General features: G+C 42.7%; 1 protein-coding gene across 2 annotated transcripts in view; it reads right to left on the bottom strand.

Annotated features, from left to right (window-relative positions):
- The window catches only part of SH3BP2 (SH3 domain binding protein 2), a 36362-nt gene extending 30940 nt beyond the window's left edge, over window positions 1-5422 (bottom strand). Inside the window, exon 1 of one of the 2 annotated variants that reach the window (XM_085577620.1) lies at window positions 5300-5422. The gene's annotated coding sequence lies outside the window, so the exon portion shown is untranslated. The remainder of the gene's footprint in view (window positions 1-5299) is intronic. The other variant, XM_021550696.3, reaches the window with a different exon arrangement.
- Between the last annotated feature and the right edge of the window lie 15603 nt (window positions 5423-21025).

Below are 21025 nucleotides of genomic sequence, written 5' to 3'. Positions count from 1 at the left end.
AAATTTTTGGTGTACACATTACTGCTTCTCCTCTGCTTCTTTTTAAGGCCCTAGCTACTATGGTGAGGGATTTTAGTTTCTGTTTTTTTTAAAAGTGCATGCTACCCTTTCCATTAGAGGAAAGGCTTAAATATACAGTACAGGCACATGGGAGGAAAAAGAATAATAAATGCTTGCTTAAAATACAGACATTGTCTTCTTCCTAGGAACTAATTCAAGACCTTTGCATATTTGTACAGTGCTTCTGCTAGCATCAACAGAAATTCTAACATTTCAGGGGTTTTGTACTCCCCAAAAGTAGTTAAATAGTACTCAGCATAGCTACCAGATTTTTTTAAAAAATGAAGACTGATATTTCACTCGGTTTTTGCTCTCATATGAGCTCCAATAGAAATTCCATTTTCTTATTTAGAGGAAAACATCTGGCTTGAAGGATTTCTTATTTGAAGAGTCCTTACTAGTGAGTTCATGATTAAAGGCATAAATCTGCACTCATTTATTTAGCAAAGCTGAAGGGATAATAAGAGTCTTGGTTAAACATGTTCAATAATTTTCCTATTTGGGGATTCAATATAGTCTCTGCACTGAAACAATCAAGAATATCAAAGAAGAGTTTTACATGAGTCCTTTGTGCATGCACAAGATATTGTACAAATTAACAAAGTTTAGTTGCAATGTCCACTACATCAAGCAACAAAAGCCATAATCTGTTTACATGGAGCACTCTCGTTTTCATGAAGTGATCTTGAATGTATGTGTAGGTGTTAATTTTTCTAAATGCTTAATAAGAGAGTGAAAGTCTCTGTAGGCACCTAAATCCACTTTGAGTAATGAGGAACAATCAGGAATTAACAAAGTCCTTAAGTGCTTACACACCACCACATATAGTAGCACTACCTACATAAATCAGTCAGTCAAAATATAAAGAACCCCAAATTCCTGTATTCCTGCTCTAAGATACCCAAGAAACCCATGGTTGGTTTACCATGACCAACAAATGTTGTGTTTTTCTAAGTTACAGCAGAATGGTAGAGCAAAGGTTAACTAAGAGCAAAGTGTTTATCTTTTTTAAATGTAAGGATATAAAGCCAGTTTGAATTGGGAAGTTTCTTCTTTGCCAAATTAACACTAGAAGAGCTGGGTTGGAATTAGAGACATATGCATTTTCTAGAAGAGAGAGCAGACCTAATGATTCAAATGTACCTACTGTTCCATTAGGATGGAAGTGATTCTGATAATACATGATTAATGATGTACAGTTTGTCAGTTGATGTTATAGCTTGGCATAAAGAAAATAAAAATCCAGAAAGCTTTAACCATAACCAGCAGAACAGTGAGAATTTTCAGACATTAAGAGGATGAAAACAAGCACTCCCTGGACTACTTGAAGTTTTTTACCTGTGGCTTTTCCAGAAAGTAAAGATTGTAAGGAAGCAAAGGTGTACTTTCCCTACCTCAGGGCAACTGCAGACATGAAAATTAACCCAGCAACAAAATCCAGCAAGCAGCTATTCCTAAATTTAGCCACACTAATTTATTTCACATCATCTATCTAGCTCAGTTCTTTACAGCTGTTTTAGGAGACAGATCCAAAATGTTCACTTTCCATGAAGTTAAGATTTGTCAGAAGTACTTTAGAAAGAGTGTAATGTGTACTAGCTACGCATTAGGTGTTCCTGAATTAGCCTGGTTAAACCAGCCCATGACTACAGCAAAAAGCCACAAGAGGAATCCTCTCAATAGGCACGCAAGCTGTTCCCTTCTCTGCCCCTAAAATCAGTCTGCAGGAGCTGAAGCTATAAGTATTGCCAAAGATTGATTTCTGGGTGATTGTAATTCTTTCTTGTGCTGTACATCATCCTGAAGTACCTTTCTGCCAAAGATATTCAGATATGCATAACTACTGCAATAAAGCCACCTTGGAAGAGATAAGAACTCGGTCATTATAGGAAATGAGCTGGCACACAAACAAAATAAATAGATTATTTCAGTTATGCTGGTATGCTGCAATAGGGGGAGAACAACATTTAGGTTTGTTTCCATAGGAATTCATGTCCCTGCATTCTCCCATAACTATTGCCTTGCTCTAAATTAATCCCTTATCTTGAGAAAAATTGTTTTCAAAGTCCTGCAAGTGTGAGATTAAATGTAAACTCGTCAATTCCCTTTCTTTGTAAGCAAAAATTAAGAAATTCAACATAGAAGCGTATGGACAGGAGACAAGATTGAAAAAAACTTCAAACAGATCTTGGAGAAATACTGCAGGCACTATATTGCTTTTAAAAAGCACAGTGCAGAGAAATTCTGATATGTCCTCCAGGCTCGTCATCTGAAGCAAGCAAACCAGAGATACATATGCTTTTAATATAAACCATGGTAAATAATTCCTAAAGTTAACAACCATACCCAGTGCAGTTATGCTGATCAAAACTTCAGGGTCTTCAATTCTCCCCTCAACATACCACAAAAGGCATAACTCATATAGTCATTCCAGCATAAAGCAAGCAGTGTTGATAGGAGGAGAGGGGTGTTGATTAACAAGACTTAGCAATGGCTCATAAATTTTGGAGGAACAGACAGTGACATATGTACATGTGATAACTGTAAGAAATACACATTTCCTTTAGTACTATATTTACAGAAATGAGTCAGCCTCAGATTACCTTTGAGGCTGCCTTAAATCCCCCTGATTTCTATACTCTCAAACTCCCTTCCCAACACTGTTCCACAACAGTACAGTACACTGTTCCAAGGCAATCATGAAAACGTGTTATGAGGAAATGCCTTCATGGAGTAAATTTACCTTAGAAAAAAGGCCAGAAGAATGCTTAGCTACACAAGAGGGGAATAAACATCAATGAGGTTCTTCACTCCCTTCCATTAAAAAAATCCCTATTAGGAGACAAAACACATTATGGAAGAATCATTATATCAACTAATATTTTTAAATCTAAACAAAACCAATTTATCCTGGCTGCTGCCTGGAAGCTGTCAGGAGTCCTCACCATTCCTTACAGAGCTATTAATTAATGCTACGGCAAGTCTGAGCTTCTCTGAACATTCCTGCAAGGTCCAGTAGCAGTATAAACAAGTCAAGATCCTGACCCTTCAGTAACACAAACTAAAAGTTGACAAATAGTAGAGTTACTTACATCTGCAAGTACTTTTAAGATCAGGGCTTAAGCCAGAAGCTGTTGGATAGTCTGACAAAAGTATAAGGTACCCATTGTCTAACATCCCATGCCAAACAGGCTGGAAGATGCACCACACAAAGTCAGTGCTGTCAGGTTAAACACACACCTCTCTATTCCTGCAGTCCTGTAATGCAGAGCAATAAATGCACCAACGACCCACAGGCTGTGGGGCAAAGAGTAACACTGCAGCCACCAGGTTTGAGTGTCAGAGGCATTTTTCCTACAGGTAAAATGACAAATATGTATGTGCCTTTTGGTCACCCATGCTTGTGTTTCGGCGCCGTAAAGCAGAAGTTAATGCTTCTTAAGGCATTTCCATTTCTACTTAGCACTCATTACCAAAGTGGCTGCCATGTCTGATTTTCTATCAAAGGAGACTGCTTCACATCTATTTAAAAAATTGCACAAGAATGTTCATGCCCCCTATCTTGTATTTTTTGTAGGCATGCTAAATTTCTTAGCAATAATATTAACTTGGAAATCTGGCTTTCAAAGTACGAGGGGATCATCTGCCTGCAAGAGTTTACAGATTCAGCTGGTCAGATTGGCCTCAAACACAGCAATTCTCACTCAGCCCTGCCTGAGGTTTCTGCAGGAACTTACCTTGGTGTGCTCCTTCTTACTGCTTTGATAACTACAAACTCTTTAACCCTTTCCAGAACTGTCATGTCTACATCTCCCTCCTTTATACCTTTTTTCTAAAAAGCTCTTTATTTTCTGGACCTTTTAGCATGAAGCTGTCATACTTTGTGGAAAAGTTTATGGAAAGCTGGGAGATTTTAAAACAAGAAAATTACAAACAGAAAGCAGTATTTAACCCACCACTAAGCTGACCCATTACTGACTCCTCAGTAATGGAATATTGGCAAGGGGTATTAGTTAATCAGCTCTCCTGCAACAGCAAGATGGCTGTAAAATACTGCAACAGGAAGGGAAAGAAATATGTTATGCCTAGAAGAAAAATAGCAAGTTGATTCTGCTTTTGTCTAAAGCATGAAAGAGGTGCATGAAGGAAATAAACAACAGAGGCTTCAGCCCTATATTTCCTGTATGAATTCAAGCAAAAATAACCAGAAGAGGTGTATAATTATTCAGATCTAAATTTAATTCATAAACTGTGATGTGCTAACCCTTAGAGTAGAGAAAAAGTGGAAAATTGCTTCTTGTAGTAAGAAACATACCAGCTTAATGCAACTTAATTTCCAAGAGGAAACTTCAATGAGCAGCCAGACCAAGCACTCAGGAACTACTGCACTTGTAATGATGAATTTAGACACAGCACGAGGCTGGTTCAGTCCCACTACTGACCTGTATTTTGTCAGCATAAAGACTCCAGAAACTGGTCTTAGCAGGCAGGCCTTCCCTGTAGGAGGGGAAACAATTATCCACTATCTCAATTTACTTGGGATAGCAGCATTCAGTCTGTATTGGGGATAAAAGCTGACAATTAAATAAGCACATGCCAGCTGTCCTCTCTGCTGCTCCCAGAGGCAGAGCACTTACATCTGCAGATGGACACGAACTTCATACCTAGACTTAAGTGACAGATGCAACCCAAGTAAAGAGGGGGCATCCAAGATTAAAGCAGACAGTATCACTGAAGAAAATGCTGCATAATGCATTTGTACCCTATGTTTCACTCCTATGTTTCAACTCTAAAAAGTCGTGCCTCATCTTTTAACCTATATATATTACCACTGGAAACATGCTAGAAAATTAATCCTGATGCTCCAAACTCAACACCCAAGCCACAGCTCAACACAAGTGGGCAATACAGCTCTTTGATTCTTCCCTCTCCAAAGGAAAGCAGCTACACCCTTTTTCTGCCCCCAGAGGAGCCTTTCCCTTCCCCACGGGCGGACTCACAGCGGTGACTTTACTCCATCCCACCTCCCACCTGCAGGTGAGCAAAGCGGCACCGAACTGAAGGCGTCAGCCCACGGAGCGGAACACACGAGGCGTCCTCCCGCCGTTCCCGCAGAGCCGCGGGAGCCGCGGCTCCCCCAGGGAGCGCCGGGGGCCGCCGGCTTTCCCCGCGGCTTTCCCCGCCGGCACTGGGGCTCTGCGACGGCCGGCCCGGCGCTCCCGAGGCTCCCGTGACTCACCTGAGGAGTTTCCCGGCGCCCTCCAGCAGCTCCAGCTCAGGGAAGAGGGCCGGGAGCGGCGGGCGCGGGGGGAGCCGCTCCCGCCGCCGCCGGGACAGGGGCTCGGCTCGGCTCGCCGCAGCCCGGCTCGGCTCCGCGGGCAGCCGCCGCCGGGACAGGGGCTCGGCTCGGCTCGCCGCAGCCCGGCTCGGCTCCGCGGGCAGCCGCCGCCGGCCGCGGGTCCCCGCGCGGTCAGCGCCCCGCGCCCGCCCCTTCCTTCACCTGCGGGGCCGGCCCGGCTCCGCTCCGCCTCCCGCGCCCGCCCCGCCGGCGCCCCCGGGGAGCCGCGGGCGGGAGCCGCGGCCGGGAGCCGCCCCTCACGGGGCTGCCGGAAGGGCGGCCGGGCTCTGCGGGGCCGGGGCCCGGCCCGGACACCGCTCGGCTCGGCCAGGCGGCGGGCGCTGAGCGGCCGCTGCTGGGTCTGCCCGCACCTGGCGCAGCATCACTGGATCCAGATCGTCCAGTCAAACCTATGGCCGAGAGCCGCCGTGTCAGCCAAACCCTGGCACGGAGTGCCGCTAGCCTTCCCCTACACACCTCAGGAGCGTGACTCCACCACCTCCAGAAGCTGCAGCCCCAGAGGACGTGACCTGGGCAGCGGCTTTGTTCTGACTGGCAGCAGGGTCTGACACAGGTGCCTGCATGGAAGTCACCAGGGGCGGGGAGAAAGGAGGCTGTAGCATAGCTACAAACGGTGACATTCCTTTGCGAGTGTCCTGTGTCCATCGGGAGCCCCATGCAGGCAGCGTCCCGTGTGTCCTGTATCCATAAGGAACCCATGCAGGCAGTGTCCCGTGTGTCCTGTGTCCATAGGGAACCCCATGCAGGCAGTGTCCCGTGTGTCCTGTATCCATAGGGAACCCCATGCAGGCAGTGTCCCGTGTGTCCTGTGTCCATAGGGAACCCCATGCAGGCAGCGTCCCGTGTGTCCTGTATCCATAGGGAGCCCCATGCAGGCAGTGTCCTGTGTGTGTCCTGTATCCATAAGGAACCCATGCAGGCAGTGTCCCGTGTGTCCTGTATCCATAAGGAACCCATGCAGGCAGTGTCCCGTGTGTCCTGTGTCCATCGGGAGCCCCATGCAGGCAGTGTCCCGTGTGTCCTGTATCCATAGGGAACCCCATGCAGGCAGTGTCCCGTGTGTCCTGTATCCATAAGGAACCCATGCAGGCAGTGTCCCGTGTGTCCTGTATCCATAGGGAACCCCATGCAGGCAGTGTCCCGTGTGTCCTGTGTCCATAGGGAACCCCATGCAGGCAGTGTCCCGTGTGTCCTGTATCCATAAGGAACCCATGCAGGCAGTGTCCTGTGTGTCCTGTATCCATAGGGAGCCCCATGCAGGCAGTGTCCCGTGTGTCCTGTATCCATAAGGAACCCATGCAGGCAGTGTCCCGTGTGTCCTGTATCCATCGGGAGCCCCATGCAGGCAGTGTCCCGTGTGTCCTGTATCCATAGGGAGCCCCATACTTCTATTTCACTCAAGATTTTAAATTTTATTGGGCTTTTGTTTGTTTTTCCATTTGCCTTTTATTACTTTCCAGAGGTTTGGGAGCGGTACAGAAGGTGTTGTGAAAAAAGAAGGGTTTGGGGATTGGTTTTTTAATTTTTATGTGGTTTTTAGTCACAAAATTTAAAACCATTTAGTATCAGGGGAAGTTTATGTTAAATATTAGATAAAGGTTCTTCTTGTGTGGTTGGGCAGTGGAACAGGTTCACCAGAGAAGTGGTCACAGACCCAAGCCTGACAGAGTTTAAGAAGCATTTGAGCAATGCTCTTGGACCCATGGTGTGACCTGTGGGGATGGTCCTGTGCAGGGCCAGGAGCTGGACTCGATAATTCTTGTGGGCCCCTTCCAACTCAGCTTATTCTGTGGCATGAGCAGAGGTGTGAAAAATCAAATTACATTTAAAAGTATGCAGAAGCAAAGTAAGACAAAATATGAAAAACCTATTTTAAAATGTTCAGCAATTTAAATGTGATTTTTGTCTTGTAAAAATTATTACTATTTTGTAAAAATTATTACAATTAAATAATTACTATTCTGAGAGGTACAAAGTGATCAGTTTTAATTCCATTTACTTTTGTAGCAAGAATGTAACTGAAAAGAGAGCACTGAATAAAGCAGTATTACTTAAAACATTGATCTGTGTATTATACTGAGGCTTGTTTGAATAAAAAGCAGCAGATTTCTTTAGTGATTACACAGCTTATACTTCAACTAGTTTTAAAGATTTTGACCTTTATGGTGGTACCAGAGTAGTTTCTGTGGTCAGAAAACAAGGTGGTGGTGCAATATTTCCTGTCGATGCTATTTATTATTATTTCTCTTTGTAATTCACAGAACTCTGTAGTATGAAGTAGCAAAGAGAATCCCTTTTCTGAATACAATAGAGAGGGGTCTTGTACTGTGAAATGAAAATTCCCATGTTTAAAGTACAGCAGAGACTGATTAATGCTGGAAATGGGGTTTGGTGATGACCTTTGATTGATTTGTAACTTAAACATGGTGCTGCTAACACCTGCTATTGGATGTGAAGGAGCCTCTATGTAAACAGAAAGATCATTTCTGAGTATGAAGAAGGCATTGCACTGGCAGAGCCTATGGAAAATTAAGTTTCTTAAGCTTTCTCACAGTTTCAGCCAACAGCAGCCTCAGGTTTCTCTTCCACAAAGACTAAGAGCTGTGCACAGCCGTGGGCAGGCTGGGTAACACAGGTCCCATAGGAACACCACAACCAGGAAAGCTGTTTGAATGTAGTTCTTCCACTGAATTTGGTGTGAGTGTGTGAGAACTCTGTCAGAACATCCTGACTGTTGGTGGAAATTATAGCATTTATTTTCCTGCCTGACTAAGCGCAGAACTTTCTGTCTCCAGAGAAGGCAGATTAGTGCATTAAGCTGAAGCAGGTGTGGGGAACCTTCAGTTTGTTGGCTGAATATGCCCTGTGATTTCATTTTATAGGGTACAGCCCGTGATTCAAATGACTCTGTGTGTTATTACTGGATAGCAGAGCGTGTTAGAGTGGGCTGCCAAACGTGTTGGAAAGGCACACTTGGTCCTCCTCAAGGAAAATATTCCCCACCCGCAAACCAAAGCCTAACCCTGATACAAACTGTGTTACAGGGGAACAGGCCCTTCTCCAGCTCTCTTCTGAGTTGAATTTTGCTTCTAAAAAAGTTAAGTTTTCTGTGTGACCTAATTTGCATGCAGTAATCCAGCTGGGAGGACTTGGAGGCTTGCTCCTTCCTCCTGGAAAAGCTGTGCCCAGCACTTTTTAGGATCATATTTGTGTAGCATCAGAAGATCATGGTTATTTTATGAGTTTGCTCTTTCTCAATTGTCTCAGACTAATAAACTCATTACTTGAATATGAAGTTTTTATCAGTTCACACAATACATACTCTTGAAATTATGGAACCATAGAATATCCTGAGTTGGAAGGGACCCAGACAAGAATCATGGAGTCCAGCTCCTTGGTCTGCACAGGAATACCCCAAAAATCACATCATGTATTTGAGAGCATTGTTTGAAAGCTTCTTAAACTCTGGCAGGTTTGGTGGCATTGAAGCCATCCAATTATTTTGAATTACAATAATCATTTAATTGTGAGGAAACATTCCAACCTAATTTTATCAGTCAATATAATCTATAATGCTCTTATCGAAGAGAATTGTCAGGTTAGCCTGACATGGTCTACTACGGGGAAAAAATCTGGGTTATCTCATTTATCTCTATATGTTCATAGTCTTTTTTTCTTCAAATTTGAATATGGCAAATCAGATTGAAGGGACTGTAGTTCTGATTCTGCTTTCACCTCTGTTCTTCCAGAATACAGAATTTGCATAACCCTCATTATGAAAAATAGGATGTAATTTTTAGCTACTAGACTCCAAATCTAACAGACTTATGAAAATACTTATTTGTGAGTTCATTACCCAGCTCACCTAGAATTCTGAGAAAGACACTGTCCCTCAGTGCCTTGTGGCTCTGCTTCCTCCTTCCTGGTTCTCTCTTTTTTTTTTTTTTAACAGGCTTGCAAAGCCTTTGTTTATTTGTTATAATTGCCTCCCCATGTCTAATTTAGCTGACACTTGGCAAGTCTCACTTCCTGGCCTTGGGACACAGTTTGCCTGTGGCCATCAGTCTTTTTGTTTCTTGCACAATCTCTGCTTATACCTGATTTCCCCCTTGTGATGGCTCACTGCACACTTTGAGCTCCAGCTGCTCCATGAAAGTTTCTTTCCTTGCTTTTTTTTCAGTCATGTGGCACAAGGAGTCACAAGGAGCCCAGTGTAAGCTGTCTGCACCAAATCAGCACCATCCAAAGTGCAAACCTGGGGTGGGAATAAGAATAGGGTGCTTGGAGATTTTTGTTTTGGTTATTTGTATTCTTTGTATTCTGCAAATTACCCTACCAAAAAAAAAAAAAAAAAAAAAAAAAAAGGCACAAAAACAGGCTCAGTCTCAAGGAATGAAAGTATTTGCGTCAAATTTCAGATACTTGTACTGTGCTTGAAAAGCATCAGAGAATGATATAACTACAGAAATACAGAAATGACAGATTAAAAACTGGAGTCCTGACTGTGGGATTCTGGACTGGGTTACCTGTTTAGAGATACAGCACACCTAAGCCTTTAAATATGCTCAGGCGTTTCTCATTCTGTTGTTTACCCCAGGATTGTGCTCATTTTGGATGAGTGCTTGCTGCTCTTTCTTTTAGCTGCTTCCCCATGGGAATGCAGACAAGTCTGGCTCCAGAGACACGATCAAGGGGCCCTAATGGGGCCTCTCAGAGCAGAGCAGCACACATCAATAATGGCATGATTCTTCCTTGCTCCAAGAGGTAAAGGACTCTGATCTTCTCCTCAACAGGCATACATTAAAATGACAATATATTTAGGTACAAAGAGGGTGCTTTTCTTTGTTTGTTCACTAAAATTGCCAGAGAAACTTGAAAAGCATTTAAATTCCAAAGATAAAGAGATGTGAAAAAGAGCAAATGTTTTCATTAGCAATACTCTGTTGTGTTTATAGGACTTTTACCAAAACTTTGGTAGAAATACAACTTCCTTCTTGGCTTTTTTTGTTGTTGTTTTTTTAATGCTGACAAATACTGCAATTAATTTGTTACATAACCACGTCCAGGGCCCAACTGTATCCCTGCAGAGACAGAACAATCCATTATGGATGGAGGAAGCATGCCAGAAAAAGCAAGGCTTCGTGAAGGCATTTTGCCTATTTCTGTCACACTTTCTGGCTGAAGCCTTAAGGAAATAAACTCACTAATACTTCTCCAATGTATTTAGCTGACAGCTTGTACATCCCTCCTTGTCTTCAATATTCCAGAGTTGCTGATGTGCAGGACAAGGGTAAAGTGACCTGTCTGTGGTCATTATTGTCACTGGCATCACAGATTATTCCATTTCTTTTTTGCTGTGCTGCATTTACAAGCAGATTGTATCACTCCTCTCTACAGCAAACAACACTCTCTCCTGCCTGGCTCTCAGTGTGCTTGTGTGGAAGCAGCTATAATTTGGGTTTGGCATCTACACTACTGAGATCTGTAATGGGAAACTCAGGGATGTCCCTTTGACTAATGTGTTTTCCAGTTCCATGAAATATCTAGAAAGAATATGAACAGTATTTGAGAAACAGGGTTTCATAAAAATTCCAAGAAAGTAATCTGTCACCTACCTTGTTTTCAGAGGAAATAACCACATTGTGGATAGCTGGGATTTTCAATCCTTATGATTATACTTATTAAATGAGAAGAAGGCCATTATTGAGACTAGAAGAATGTATTTTCCTTTACTTGCTTGCCCTTGTTAGCAGAAAGTATCAACTTTTCCCACATGACCTCATCTGCTAACCTGTGTTCTGGCAAGCCTAGTGAGAAACATCAGTTTCCATTATAAGTTTCAAAGGAGTATTTCCCTAAAATCCAGAATGTAACTAGTTTCACATTAAGCATATAATTAGAATGACAGTAAACACCAAGTTTTTTGTGGCAGTGAAACACATCTCAAGGTAAAGTGCTGGTTTTTTTTCACTTTTGAAACTGAGCATACGAAAGTGAGCCTCAGCTGCAGGGGCAGAGAATCCCAAATAACCCACTGCTAAAGCTGCAACATACAACTCATGATTTGAGTGCTCTGTGCTGTGATCTCCTCCTACTCCTTCCAGGCTCTTGCAGCAAACTGCACGGCAACGGAAACCATCAGAACAATTCCAGTCTGCTGCTAGTGACTAACAGCATTTTCATCTTGTCAAAGCGGTATAACTTACATGGCTGCGAAGTTTCTAGAAGGAAACTACTACTCACATAACTACAGCCTTTTTAAGATGGCTCACACCAAGAAGAGTGAAGGGCAAGACATAAAATCCACCATAGCAATACAGCCTTTCACAGCTCTCCAGCTGCAGACACCCTTAGGAAGGCAAGAACACCAGCAAGCTTGGTGGCTACAGGTTTCAGTACCACGTAGGAGGATTTAGGTATGAAATCATCATTAGAAGAATGTGAAAGCAGACATGTCTCAGGAACAGGCTTTATTTTGGGCACAATGAAAGGAGCAGCATCCCAGGGTTGAAGGCTGCAGCAGCACCAAAACCTTTCTAGTGTGAGGAAACGTGGAGCTCCTGCAGACCTCTGGCTGGTGGAGGGAGCTGAAGTTGCTGGTGTGGGTGGCAAGTACTGCCAGGGAAACCAGGCAGTTTCCAGCTTTGCTCCCTAGCAACAGAACACTGAATAACCCTCATCCTGCCCTTTGAGCTTAATGATATCCTCATGCCCTTTCTCAAATCTTTCTTCATATGTGGGCTATGTTTGCCCTGCTCCCACAATTACCTTTAAACACTTGTTAACATGAAGACTTTAACTCTCTTTAACACTGCTTTTTAACACAGTGAGGCAGGCATCCTCACTGCAATCCTTTGGAACTGAGCAAACCTGAGCAGATATTTCACATCCTGCAAGGATGTGGAATCTATCACTGTCCTTTAAAACCCAATGCGTATGCAAATAAATACATAATAATGAATTTTAAAATCTTAAAAGCAAAGTAAGATAGACCAGCACTGTTGTTTAAAAGCAACTTGCGAGAAGTATAGAAATTGTTAGTAAATCCTTTTCCAAATGTATCAAGTGCAGGAAGCAAACCAGGGAGTCAGTAGAGTCAATATGTGCTTGAAGTTTAAAGTTAGCCTTGGAGAAGATAAGATCCCATGAGAGCATTACAGAAGAGCTGGATAAATATCTTACTTCTCTAAGAGAGTTAGAGGGAAGTTCCCATGCAAGACCCTTTCATGTCCTTTCCCAGGAGTTCCAAGGTAAAACTGTGGTGTTTAACTTTGGCTTAAAAGCGGCGTTTTTTCTGAGAAGAGAAAGATAATATATGTGACTGTGATTTTTCTTTAATTGTTCCAAAAGTCAGAGTTCTACAGGCGCGGCACCTGGACCAGAGTGAATTAATAAAGAGTGCAGTAAAACAATTAGGAGAGGTAATAATGTGTTATGAAGGAGTCAGCATTGTTCTTAGAAAGAAGACTTATGCCTCCCAAGCAAATCTGCTGGAGTTCCCTGAAGGAGTCACCGGGCATGTGAAAAGGGAGATCCAGCACATATGACCTATTCAGATTTCTAAAACACCTTCAGTGCTGTTACTTTTCAAGACTTTTCAAGAAACTGACCACAAAAATCCAAAAAAAAAATGCAAAAAGATGGGAAAAAAGAAGGCATGATTTAGACAGAGTTTTTACTGTGAAGAAAGGCATTTTTGTTCCTTGGTGACTGGCATGGCATTAAAGCTGTTCAACATAGTCATAAACAACTTAATAAAAGTACTATAATGCAAAACTTGCTGCAAGAAGGGAGATAAAACAATGTGCTGATATTGAGTTACTTGGGGTAGTAAAGATAATGCTGGGTGTGGGGAGAGACTTAATAATACTGAGCAACAGGGCAAGCTGAAATGCAGAGCACATAATTGCAAAAATCTTTGTAACAGCAAATAAAATGGGCCCTGAGCTGGTAGTTACCACTGAGGAATAAGAGCTTGGATTGTTAAGAGTTCCAAAAAGCTGGTGATTCAATACTCAGCAATAGTAAAACTGCAAACAGAACATTTAGTTATTATCAGCAAGGGAACCAAGAACAAATCTGAGGACAGCCTCATGCCATAGTACAAACCTATCAAGCTTCACAGACTGGAAACCTTTCAGTACAAGACTTTCACTGCAAAAAAAGGAAGAGGAAAATGCCACAAAATGTGGTGATTGTGTGATTAAGCTGTAGACCTTGCTTCAGGATTTTAGGAGTTCAGTCAGGTTTCAAGTGAGCCTGGGAAAACCTGAAAAAAACTCAAACCATCATCAATTGAAAAAATATAACACTTCTCCCTCCAGAACCTTCACCTCCCTTCACCACTTTGAAGGTTTTGAAGAAAACAAGTACTGGGCTAGATGGACCTTCCGTAGAAACAATAAAAACATTCTTACATTATTATCACTGCTCTTAAAATATGCTCTACAAATTGTTTCCTTGTCATTATGGGAACCCCTCAATGGGGATTTCTCTGCAGTCACCTGATGAACTGTAGTTGGGCTCTTAGCACCTGAGTCATTGTGTCATATTTCATCAGGTTCAATCCATTGCTTGGTACATTCACCATGAATTTTGCTGGAACTTCCTGCAAGATTCAGGTGGAGCTAGTACAAACAGTAAAAACTCAGAAGAGGTAGCACCTGTGAATTTTGTGGGTTTTTACCTTTTCTCCAATGGTTAAAAAGGAAATATCCTTGGATTTGCTATAAATAAATTATTGTGGCATATCAATGCTATCAGGATGAGAGAGAACTATGTAGAAAATAGTCTCACCCTTTGGAAAGGTGGTGGAGAGGACAGCTATTTCTCAAAAGGGCACAAACAATGAAAAGGGAGCTGAAAGCTCCTTGGAAACCCAACCTAACAACCAGAAGACCCACAACAGTCTTGTGATTGTGACCGCTGTGGACATCTGTCCAACAACTGTGCCAAGAATTCAATTAATAAGCCAAGAACACAGCCAGAACTGAACAAAGGAGTGCTGTCTCCTTGGGAAAGCTGTCTGGTACCCTGCAGTCTAGCTCTGAAGAGCACACACTCTGTGACAGACATAATACACATGACTCCAGAGTCCAACACCCCACTTTAGATTGGAGAACATATCCCAAATGCAGCATTTTCAAGAGAAGTTTAAACATCAAACTTTATCAGTCCTAATGAAAATATATGAACCTTGAGCTGAGACCAAGGAAACAGGAGAGACATGGGTGGCATTGTCTGTCACTCACCTCTTGATAATTTTACTATCCATAAATTAACATGATGGTTTGCAAAAGACAGAGTTATTTAAACAATAAATTATACACATACCCCACATAGGCAGATATAGATATGGTATGGATCAGTATAAGCAAGCACAAGAGATGCCATGGAGTTACAGAACAGAGCAGGACCACACATTGTGAAACACTGCAGTGTGCAGTAGGAATATAGCAGGAATTAGAACAATCTGATTTTGAAGCCTATCAATCAGCTCTATTATAATATTTATCTGCATATCAAGAATAGAAAATAATGGTAAGAAAAAATGGTAGTCACAAAGCATACAGTAAATTGAAAAACTGGAAGTCTATAGGAAGACTTTTAGAAAACATGTGGGCTACCCAACTACCAGTGAAACAAGGTGAAACCAAAAGCTTCAGTGCAGCATAAAATTGTCTTTGCCTGCAAGCTCTCATTCCTGCTGCCAAAAAACTGAAGAGCTCAAGCTGTTCTAATCTCTAATTTGTAAACAGTCAGTGTTTATTTTGTTTCTTTCTCTGTTTTTCGATATTATAGTTATTTCTGCTCTTAGTACAATGATAAGGCAGCTCATTTATTTTTCCAAGCCCTATATTTTTCAAAATTGAGCCAACCACATATTTTCAGCATGATATGAATTTTCCTTCACCTTGCTTTACATCACCTAGTGTTATGAAATGTACTTTCTTGCTGTTTGTAAAGCAATTCAAGAGCTTCTCCTGGCAGATATATCCAAATCATTATTCAGCCCCATTCTTAGGTGAATCTTCTCCAGTGCATTGGCAAAGAATTATCTGGTGACATGTTGAATGGCTGAAAAAAAAAAGGGATTTCTCCTCTGTTTCTGCTCACACAAAACTCACTGATACTACAAAATATTTCCAGTGATTTTCTCCTCCATGAAAGTGGAGAGAATTTTGCTTTGATGAGAGGTGATGTGTTTGCAGAAGTAGAACAACTCTCTGTTTCTGATGTGAACAGGCTGGTGCCTGAGAAAGTCTTTGCAATTTCCTCTTTGTCCTCTTGCAAAATATCTCTTCACATTAGGAATAAAGCACAGCAAAACCGAGGTGACAGACGCTGTAATTTATAAGGGACAATCATAGAGGGCTGCAGTTCCTTGCCCACATATTATCAGTGTACCTCCTTCACTTCAGGCCATGGTATACATTGCTAGGTATGCTAATGCCCTCCTCTCCCTGTGGTCACTAATGTGCATAAATTATGTGAAGACACCGTAGGTCTCAGTGGTGCAAAGGACAGAAAACTGCTGGTACATTCTGCTTTTACAAGTAGGGCATCTGAACCTAGGACATATCTGGCACAGGTTAAAAATAAACCACGTAAAGTTGTGGCCACAGCAGCTACATTTTGACATGCAATATAGAAATGTTACCTTTTCAAACAAGCTAAGCACAACCTCAGGCTGGGAAATAGTTATTTCAACATATCTAAGTCCTGCATCAAACACAGCAAGTGAGATTCAGTCCCAGATAAATACACCAAAACTGAAATATCTCTGTGTGAGCTAGCCGGGTAATGTTCCTTTGTAGTGGAGTTCTAGGGCTTGATTTTGGCTTTCCTGTTGCACACATAAATGGCTGATAATTATTTAAGATGCTGCATCAGTGACATCTGCACAGGGAGGGCAGCTAAAACACACACCCTGCACCCCAGGAGCAGCAGCCAGGGGCCAGGTGAGGTACCTGACCACCCACAATGAGCCTCTGTTGAGGCAAAAGTGTCCTATGCCTGGTCAGTATTTCAGAAGAGCTACTCAGCTTACCCAAATTGATCTCCCTATTCTTTATCAAATTACTAGGGTGCATTCCCTAGATTTCCATTGGTTATGAAGGAAGCTTCATTTGCAAATAAAGGATCTCCACTTAGCTTCCTCAATTATGGTGCATTAATCTGACTCTTGCTCAATGGGTTTAATTCAAATGCCCAACAATTTGCATGTTTTTTGTCATTTGACATGCCTTAAGGCATCCTGAGCTTTCCCAAGGAGCTGACAGCTGTGAAATAGGAGCTGCATGAGGCACCCCTGTCCTTGGAGCTGCAGCTGCAGACATGGCCCCAGTGCTCAGAGCACCTCCAATGGCACTTGGTACGCAGGCAGCCAGAAGTTCCACGTGTCCATGTGCTCTCCAGCTTTTCCCCTCTACTGCAAATCAGTATACTTGATTTATAAGAGCCACACCAAGGCTAGGTTCTGCCACGGTGCTGAAGGCAGGGTGTGTTAGCCATTTCCTCCCCTTCTTTGTGCCTCTGGAGGTGGCCTGTGCACAAAGCCTCTCCTCTCCACTCTCCGCTGGCACAGTGGTCACAGGGACTGCAGTGATTGTCACCTTCTCAGGGGCTGGCAGGCTCAGGCAAACCCACAGCCTGACCTCAAGGCTTGCTGGACACCACAGGCTTGAGCACCTCCTTGCTGAAGACATGCTCAGCTCGTCAGGGGATCAGTCAGTGCACCAGCAGCACCCACAGGAATATCCTAAACATCATAAATCCCCTCAACCCAAACGTGCACTGCTTATCACAGAAATGTTTTCCACCACAGCTAAAACCCTCCATACAGGTATGGATGGTCTCAGCCAACAATTACTGAGCCCTGGTGCCTTCTGGGTTGCAGGTAGCTCAGGTCTTGCTGTGTGTGAGTGGCCTTTTCTCCAGGAAGCCCCTTCCTGAGAGGATTGCTCTGTAGCTGTCAGAGACAGGTTCTCATAACAGCTCCACAAGGCAGGCAACTGCCAGCGTATGGCAGGAACCTATTAAAAGAAGAAGCTGGGAGTGAAGTTAAGATAGCAAGTATAAATTTTCAACATGCATTAAAAACAACATAAACCCTAGCTATTATAGGAGGCCCATTAGTCAAAGGCAATTATAAACCTGCTGATAACAATGCAGAAAATGCAGAAGTACTAAAGAGTTTTAGTTTATATTTGGAGGAAGGAATATGGTGTTCCCACATCACATGAAGATGATGAACTGCGGTCAAGTTAGCAAATAAGTCAGATGATGATAAAAGGCATCTCTTGGGATACTGTTACATAAGCCAACCTGCATTATTTGCACCCAAGAATTCAGAAAAAGCAGACTGTGAAGTAGCTCTGGCCTACTGTTACTTCTTGATAAATTTTGGCATTAACACTTTTGGCATTAGCTACACTTCACTAGCATCAATTATCTTTTAAACAAACACAGGTTTTGCTTACACACCTTTCTGACTGAGTGCTGACATTTGCATGAACATTTGCACAGCATTACAGCTATGACTGAAAAGCCCAAGCAACTTCTCTAGAACATGTTTCCTTTTCTGCCCTCCAGCATTTGTTACCCTTTGTGTGGCACTTGAGGACTTCAGAATTTCTCTGAGAATTTCCTTGCATAAAGCTAAACCTTTATCACCTCTCAGTTTGCTACAAATTGCTAAAGATTTCTCTAAACCAGATTAGGTGTCATGGTAACAAGGCTTTGGCACCAGCAGATCCTTTTCCCCTCTGGATGTGAGTCTAATGCTTCCATCTGGTGAGCAGCCTGCTGTCAGCACAGCCATGCAGCATGGCAAAGGAACACCCACAAGGACACATCCCCTATTTCCAGCAAAGGCTCCCCTTCTCCCACATGGACATCCTCTTCTTTGAAGACTGTTGTTCAAAGTTTCTGCACCACTGCTCCTTCAGGCACCAGGTTTACCAACACTCATTATGATTTTTCATAAAGATTTCAGCTCCATTTGATATACTTTATTCTTTTCCCCTAGTCTATGTATTTTCATTCCAGTGCTCCACAATCTGTTTCTAAATAACATTTTAAGTTTTTAAAGGACAACTAGAAGTCGAAAGAAGAATTATTCATAAGTTCAATCCTTGTTCAACCCTTACATAAGCAATCATAGCTTTGATGAACAGCATTGCATTTTCTTTTCTCTATGTTTTATATCCATGTGATGATAACCCACTTAGAGATGAATTTCTTAAGCCTGTTTATAGTCTGCTTTTTACATTGCTGTCTGCATAATTGCTTAATTTACATTGCTTAATCTTTCTACTGGAATATATGTTTGCCAACACTGACAGATACATTAGAAGAAATACACAAAATAATTTTTAATGCTGGTATTGTGAAATAAAAGCCATATTTGAGCAGCATTAAGTAATTTTAATATTAGAAGTCATTAAATACATGTGATCTAGATTATCTAGGGTAGGAAGTATGTACTCTACCAGTAAATAATATGGGGAAAATTTGGCCCTTTTCACTTGTCTATCCTAAGCTAGGGTTCTCCAGGACACATAACCATACGGGTTAGCAATGGCACATGCAAGCAGTGGGAGTGCTACAGAGTGATTTTATGGGCAGCATGGAGAATATATTCACACAGACAATGTGCTACTGTGTAGAAACATCAGAGCTGGCTCTGGACAAACTGGCTCAGAGAGACTGCATCAGTTTTGCTTTTCACTTGGGCTAATTAGTCCAGATAATGCACAGGCCAGATCAGCTGGCACAGAGCTCCACGACTTCACACGGGTTTGCTCCTCAGCCTGCTCCCTGGATCCAGCTCTGATTGTGCTCCTTGAAAATCACTGTACCACAAAAGCCTACATTTGCTGCAGCACAGCAGGTCTCTGTGAGGTTTATGGAGTGCCTATAAACCCTTCCACTGGAGGGAATGCAGCCTGGAGCTGCAGGAGGATGCAGTTTAATATGCAGTGTCATACAAGGAAGGGTGTACAGAATCACACGGACACTCCCAGTGTTTGGTTCTTCCTCCCAGCACCTCCTCTCATGAGCTTGGGCAGCAGGGCTTTGTACCACCCCACACACACAAAGGAAGACTTGAACCTGGATTTCCCACAGTGTCACTGCAAACACTGCCACCTCCACTAATGGAACAGAAAATACTGGGGGGAAAGGAGCTGTCAGAGTCACGTCCAGCAGGAAGCAGCTGTGTCCCACAAATACTGACTGGTGCCCAAGGACAGGTGTGTTTCAGGACATTGGCTACCATGAGCAATTCATGTACTCCCAGAGGTGTGAACTTATTCCTTGGAATCAGAGCTGTGCTGAGTTTGCCAAAGTATTTCCCTACAATGTGGTGTTGGGCAATGCTCTGCCTCAGGCTGACATTTCCTATCTTGCAATATCACCTAGACTGTTCCTGAAAGCTGAGAACTGCTTCATAGGGGCACCTGAGGTTCAGGTGAGGTTTGTCCTCACCTTGCCACATGCCAGACAGCTTCCTCATTGCCATTAGCCACTGGGACATTGCTGCTCCTGCCCACCTCCACGGCATCAGCTTTCATACTGGCCTGTGCAGTTCCTCTGGACAACATTCTCTCACCCTCTGGGCATCTGAAAACTTGCTTGAGGTGTTCTGGTGTTAAGGATAACCACTTCTTTAAAATTAAAATTGAGATTAGGAAGCTACTTTGAAACCATCTGTGTCTCCAGAGAGATCAAGTAAAAATATATACATAGAAAATTGTCTGGCAAAAGCCAGACAAGAAAATTTTAACATGCTGGCAAAACATAAAACTTGCCTCAGGTTTATGAATTATCTTCATCCACTGGAACTTAGATTTTGTATCTATGTGTAACTTAAGAAACAATACAAATATATAAATGGGATGAAGTACCTGCTAATTATTGACTTTTTCTTCCTGAGACCAGTCCAAATGACAGTCTGATGTTCTGCAACAATAATGAGTAGAGGAAACCAATTCCCCAGATTTGCCTTTGAGGGGCTTTGGAAGAGCTCACTACATGCAGGCATCTTTGATTTCATCCAGAAGAGAATATTACAAATAAAGCACAAAGAAATATTTCTATCAAGAAGAAATCAGCCCTTGAAGATTTTGATTGTTTTCTTTGTGCTGAAAATGCCATAAAACAAGGTCACCCTCACATCTGAGATAAGCAATTGTAAATCTGTGGTTTTTTATAGGACAGGAGATAACTGCTGCTATACCAAGAAAAGTGTGTGTCCCCTGCATGGAAGATTTTGCCTTGACAAAGCCATTAAATCTTTCTCTCAGCTCTGCCTTTTCTGTCTGCTGCAACTATCCACCCGAGCCACGTGTGCTATCCAGGGACACCAGGGCTGTGCTGAGCTGTGACACAGCCAGCTCACATCCTGCAGAGCTGGAACCCAGCTGGAACCAAGACCCCTTGGAAATCAAAATATGGCAAATCTGAGTAAAAGTATGAAGAAAAGCTGTAGGAGAGAATCTAGAACTAAATGTTGGTGACCAGGAAATCCAGCTGGTGACCAGGTATGAGACATACTTACAGGATGTTAAGAGCCACACAAGTTGGGTGTCCAAATTAGCCAGA

The sequence above is a fragment of the Lonchura striata genome, chromosome 4 (assembly GCF_050655825.1).
Source record: "Lonchura striata isolate lonStrDom1 chromosome 4, ASM5065582v1, whole genome shotgun sequence".
Taxonomy (NCBI): domain Eukaryota; kingdom Metazoa; phylum Chordata; class Aves; order Passeriformes; family Estrildidae; genus Lonchura; species Lonchura striata.
This window is presented reverse-complemented; position numbering and strand designations above follow the sequence as displayed.